The sequence below is a fragment of the Actinia tenebrosa genome, unplaced genomic scaffold, assembly GCF_029948245.1.
Source record: "Actinia tenebrosa isolate PJP-AT-01 unplaced genomic scaffold, QUT_ActTen_1.0 PGA_scaffold3__52_contigs__length_22856419, whole genome shotgun sequence".
Taxonomy (NCBI): Eukaryota; Metazoa; Cnidaria; class Anthozoa; order Actiniaria; family Actiniidae; genus Actinia; species Actinia tenebrosa.
This window is the reverse complement of record NW_028292580.1, coordinates 7952225-7958464: the sequence shown is the minus strand read 5'-3', so window position 1 is coordinate 7958464 and position 6240 is coordinate 7952225. Positions and strand designations below refer to the sequence as shown.

Here is a 6240-nt window from a genome sequence, read left to right as displayed (position 1 = left end):
TGCGAGTTTGAGTACTCAGATGAAATAGAAGAAGACATAATTACAGACAACAATGCTGGTAGTGTACATCCGGAACCTGAATCCCATTCAGAAACAACTGTTCTGCTTTGGTTTCTACTCCTCTGGCAAATGACTTTTAAGGTGTCAGATAGAGCAATTATTTTGCTGCTCAAGTTTTTTAAGCTGTTCATCATATATGTATCGAAGGCAATCAAAGCAGATGCACTTGTTGAGTTTGCAAAAGCAATCCCTGAAACAATGTACAAGATTCACAAGTCTCTGAAAATTAAGAAAGATGGGTTTGCGAAGTCTGGAGTCTGCCCAAAATGTAAAACTCTTTATACAATGGATCAGTGTATCAAAAGGAAACTATCAGGAGAAATCGTATCAGCAAAATGCAGTCACATAAGATTTCCACGTCACCCACATCAATCTCGTAGACGTCCATGTGGTGCTGTACTGTCAAAAACTATGCGCTCTAAATCTGGAAAAAACTTCTTATATCCCAAGGAACTCTACTGTTACAAAAAATTGTCAGATTCCCTTGAAGCACTAATCAAGAAACCAAATTTTATTGAAAAGTGTGAAGAATGGAGAATACGTAGTGACTATTTGGAAGATAATGTTTTAGGAGATTGCTTTGAAGGCAAAGTTTGGAAGGACTTTCAATATGTTGATGGTCAACCATTTCTCTCAGTTCCAAACACATTTGGCTTCATGTTAAATCTCGACTAGTTCCAACCAACAAAGCATGGATGCCATTCAGTTGGAGTGCTTTACATGGTAGTCATGAACCTTCCTAGAGATGAGCGCTTTAAACCTGAAAATGTTATAATTGTGGGCATCATTCCAGCACCAAAAGAACCAAAACTACATGTGAACACTTTCCTTCAGCCACTTGTTGATGAACTCATAGATCTGTGGGATGGAATCCTATTGAAGACAAAAGCTGGAGGACATGAGATGTTTAGAGCAGCACTTCTTGCATTGTCATGTGATATACCAGCATCAAGAAAGTGTGGTGGATTTGTAGGCCACGAAGCTAAGCGAGGTAAATATCAATCAACACTAGTATATTTGATTTTGTTTTCTGCTTTTGCTATCTGTATGTTTTATATTTTCATGTTTTGACATCATCTTATATCCGATCTTTAATAAGTTTCACTACTAAAAAGGCCAAAAGTGGCCTGCCAGGAATGTAACATTTTTTTCTTGAGTGGCCAAAAGGGGCTAAAAATGTCACTGTCAAATAAGATTTGAGCACTCTCTTAATAACAAAACACAAGCCAAACTATGTGACTAGCTTATCAACTAATCAAAATCAACCAACTGCGTGTGCACACACATCACTATCCTAGTTTAAAGTACAAATCCTAGATACATTCTAGTAACACAGAATGTCACTGATGAAAAGCAGTGAAAGGGTTAAAGCCTTGATATAATTCAAATAGGAAAGGCAATAATTTTGTAAATTGGTAGAGGTTCTTTTTTAAGGGCATTTAGTAGCAGCAGTAGACATGCAGTCATTGCCTGCCTATTTTTATAAAAATGTTTTTAGGGCTATGATTTTAAACAGCTTCTTGCCATTGTCAAATTCATTTAATTACAACACTTCAAGATTGAAGTCTTAAAGTGCACATGAACCCTTCGACAATACTTTCAGTACTGATTCTACACGAAGTAAATAGTTGAATGGTAAAATATTTCTTGATTTGAGTGATGCGTTTCTAAGTTATGAAGGTTTATACTTCCAATATGCTAATGAGTGTGACGTCTATTAAGGCTTAATCAAATATACAAAATCGAACTGGTTCATAGAAACAGTATTTAAAAAGCATCATTATTTTACTCATGGTTTACATGAAAGCTATTTACAATTTTTATTTTCAAAATGGCCAGCATTTAGTATTACTAGTTACAACAAAAACACTCAAATACCTTACCTGACGTCATCATCATTAACACATTGGAAGTATAAACCTTCATAACTTAAAGACGCATCACTCAAATCAAGAAATATTTTACCAATCAACTATTTACTTTATGCAGAATCAGTACTGAAAGTATTGTCGAAGGGTTCATGTGCACTTTAAGAATTCACAATTTATTGTATTTTTATTTTCAAGAATTTACACAAAACTATATGCACACATTTTATAGACCAATAGACTGCACCAATATTCTCTCAACAACAAGTGCTTTTTCCCCCTTAAAAATAAAGAACCTATTTAGCCTGATTTCCCAGGAATTGCCAATGTTTATGTAAAAAACCTCTTTAGGCCAACTTGAAACAATCAGGTTCTTATGTGTATGATTTTGCTATAGTATTATGGTGTTAAATTATTTCATTTGCAGGATGCAATAAATGCTTCAAAGAATTTACAAGACAAAGGTTTGGAGATAAAACAGATTATTCAGGCTTTGACAGAGACAACTGGATACCTCGCACAAGTGATCAACACAAGGCAGATGCAGAAAGAGAGATGCATGCTAAAACACCAACTGATGCAAAAAGTATCTCATCAGGTACTGGAGCAAGATATTCTGCCTTATTCCAACTGCCATATTATGATGCCGTGCGATTTGTTATTATTGACCCCATGCACAATCTTTTACTTGGAACTGCTAAGCATGTGCTTAACACTTGGTTAGATATGGGTTTTCTCAGTAATGCATCTTTTCAGAGAACTCAAACTCGTGTTAACAGTGTCAAGGTTCCAACAGAAATTGGTAGAATACCTGGAAAAATATTGAATGGCTTTACTGGATTCACAGCAGATCAGTGGAAGAACTGGGTTTGTTTGTACTCTTTGTATGCATTAAAGGGTTTAATTCCCAATGAACAGTACTGTATGTGGACACACTTTGTCCATGCATGCCAAATCTTATGCTCCAAAGTAATAACTACAATTGGTTGCAAGAAGGCGGATGAAGAATTGATGTCTTTTTGTAAACAATTTGAAGAGCTGTGTGGAAAGGAAAGATGCACTCCAAACATGCATCTTCATGGACACTTATGTGAGTGTGTCGTAGATTATGGTCCAGTATATTCTTTCTGGTGTTTTTCATTCGAACGGTACAATGGAATCTTGGGGGAGTATCACACCAATAATGTCAACATTGGTAAGTTATATTATCTAATGTAATAACCATAACACATACAACTGGACTCAACACCATGAGTGAATTGAGTTTGTTAGTTCTCACCTGGCCATAGGGGGTAATGTTGTCTGGGTTCTCTGGTTTTCCTTCCTCTACAAAAGTCAACCCTTACTTGATCTGAGCTGTGTTTCATGGTCAGTCATGAGTTGGCCTCCATGAGATGTGTCCTCTGCAATTCACCTATTCTGCATGGAAGGGTGATTAGCCAGTCTCCAAACCATTATTATTTCAAACGATGTAAAGGACATCGAAAGTAAGGTCTCTACATGTAGGTGATATCTTGTAATATTACTATTTAATTTATACAGTACATCTTGATATGAACATACAGTTCCCATGTCCCCATGCCCCTCAACCCCCCCCCCCCGATCCCACCTATGGAAAGTGATACAACACTGTTATTGAAAAAAAAATTTTTTTGTGTGTTTAGGTGTTCAGATGATGCGCAAGTTTTTAAGAGAGCAGGAGCTGATCAACTCTGAATTTCCAGATGAGATGCAGGATATCAAAGAACTCATTGATGATGCAGTCAAGCAAAGAGGAACACTTTTACAAACAACTGTAGATCCTAAGCTTTTTACAGCCACTGCAGCATCAGTGGATGGAAACCCCCAAGAAATTAACTTCTCAAAGAGTGAGGCTGAATTTCCCCTGCCCCCAATTTGTAAAACTGCTGTCAATGCTCTATACGTTACAAAATTAAGGCACATGTATGAATATGTTTATCCTAATCATAGAATTCTTCATGTGTCGAGTTTTTGTCAGAAATTTAAACATCTTCTTCTTTCTGGTTGTCATTATAAATCCCATCCAACTGATAACCAACAGGCCTCTACGGTTTTTGCAGTTTGGTTTGATGGTGGCAAAAGACCAGCCGTAATTAGGGAATTTCTTTCGCATGACATTGTTTTAGGTAAAGAAAATGGCAAGTCCGAAAGAATAACTCATGTTTTGGCAAAAGTAGATTGGTTTGTTAAGCACCCGTTGTGCACAGCTAGGTACTCATCTCCACTTCAAGTCTGGTCTACTGACTTTGAGTATTCTGCCCCTCCATATGCTAACTTTATGCCAGTAGCTAGAATTCAGGAAAGTTGTGTTGCAGTTAAGACTGTAATCTTGGCATCAAGTAGACAAAAAGAAAAGGTCAATGTCATTATTCCCTTGCCAAAATCCACAATGTTATAAATTATAACAGGTATTCACTAAAAACCAACATAAAATTTATTGTTGCTTTACCTAATCCATGATCTGTATTTACATATGATGAGAATACATTTACATAAAACTGATGTTTATATATATATTAAACATAGATAGACAGAGAAAGAGAGAGTGGAGTCACTGACCTGGGAAATAGATATTATAATTCTATTGTTTTCTTTGAATTTGTCTTACTGTCAGTAAACCTTATTTCAAGGTTTCTGATTTCACTCTAGCTTGTGTAGTTTGTATAAAGATGATGTTTATAGTTAGATATTCGAGTATAGTATATCCAGAAATTGCAATGATAGTATTTTTGATGAAAAAATGATAACATTGTCTCGTATTGTACCAGGTGTTTATTCTAGTTGTTAGTATATTATTACTTCATTATTTAAAAAAAAAAACTATTGTTTTGAAATGCAATGCAAGATAAAACAACTGACCCCAAATGAACATTTCTTGAAGAATTCTGATACATCTTAATTTTACACTGTGTTAACGTGTATGTATACATAAGTTTTTTCTTTGATTCTTGTCTCAGGTATTTAGAGCCGTAATTCGTGTAATTCAAGCCTGCAATTTTTCGGTTCGTGTTTTTTCATTTGTTTTGTTTGGTTCTACGTTATAGGAACAATCGCTTTTTCAAATTTCCAAACTGCGCATGCGTATAAAGATTTTTATAGATTTTTGCGTATGTGATATACCTATTAACTCATATTGGATAAAGAAACAGTCACTAGTTGCATTTGACGAAAGAATTGGTACATGCTATGAATATGCGGCTACAAGAGGAGATTTTCGCAAGTTGTTCTCCGGTCCCACATGGGACACAAATCTTAGCTCATAGTGAGGGGGTGGGATGTACTCGTCGACCAGCTGCACATGACGAAAGAATAGGTACTATCAATGCGCGGCGGCGTTATCTGTGGCCTCGGGTCCCGGTAGTAACCTCCCATGCAGTCAAGTGAAGGCACCGTCAAGTTCCTCGGAACTACAAAAGACCTTTTAAGGCGCCCCGACATTCGAGGAAGGCCGAAGGTTGAAGCACTCGCTTTGCAGAGAAGAGTCGCAACTTCACCTGTAGGCAGAGACTTGTTCTTTTGTGCTGTGGTCTAGGGGATCTCCACAAATAATTCAAAAATAGTACTTGGAAGAACACGGCCATGATAAGACTCGTTATCATTCAATGCAAGGTCCAAAAGAAATAAGCAAGGTCATAAATTTCTCCATATCATATATTTTGCGTTACTCTGTATAGTTTATTCTAAGCTACAAGGGCATGAGAAAAGAGAAAATTGACGATATATTGACTAATTCAATTCCGTAGAACAATACGAATTTGAAACACGTAGTGACAGCATTATAAATAGAGGATATTATCTTCTCGTGTTGAAAATCTAAATCTAAATATAAATAGAGGATTTTATCTTCTCGTGTTGAAAATCTCCCACTCCTTCGCTACGCTCCCTCGTGAGAGATCTTTTCATAAAATTCGTATCTCCAAGCGGCCATATAATATTCTGTTTATCATATAATTTTCAATGAAGTGTGTTTGGTTTTTTCAGGCAATTCTTTCCGTGTATTTTTGAATAGCAATCGCAATGGTGTTATCTTCACACTTGAAAATAATTTAACGTTATTTTCACATGTGAACATATGTATATTTTTGATTTTTTTTTTTTTTTTTTCCATTGGTAATTATATAATAAATTAGAATAATACATTACGACACTCGAAATATACTGTACCGTGATACGTATGACACGCAGTGGTACAGGTATACGTATCCAGGTACTAAATGACATGCGGTGACACAGAGTATCATGATTCTGATACCCCATGACACTCCATGTACCAACGTATCAAGACCAAGAA

The 6240-nt window shown here is 36.1% G+C and overlaps 1 pseudogene across 1 annotated transcript; it reads left to right on the top strand.

Annotated features, from left to right (window-relative positions):
* On the top strand, positions 1-4349 carry LOC148908405 (uncharacterized; annotated as a pseudogene). Its single transcript, XR_016120625.1, has 3 exons — positions 1-1051; positions 2356-3123; positions 3593-4349. The product of XR_016120625.1 is annotated as an uncharacterized LOC148908405 (transcript).
* Positions 4350-6240: the final 1891 nt, after the last annotated feature.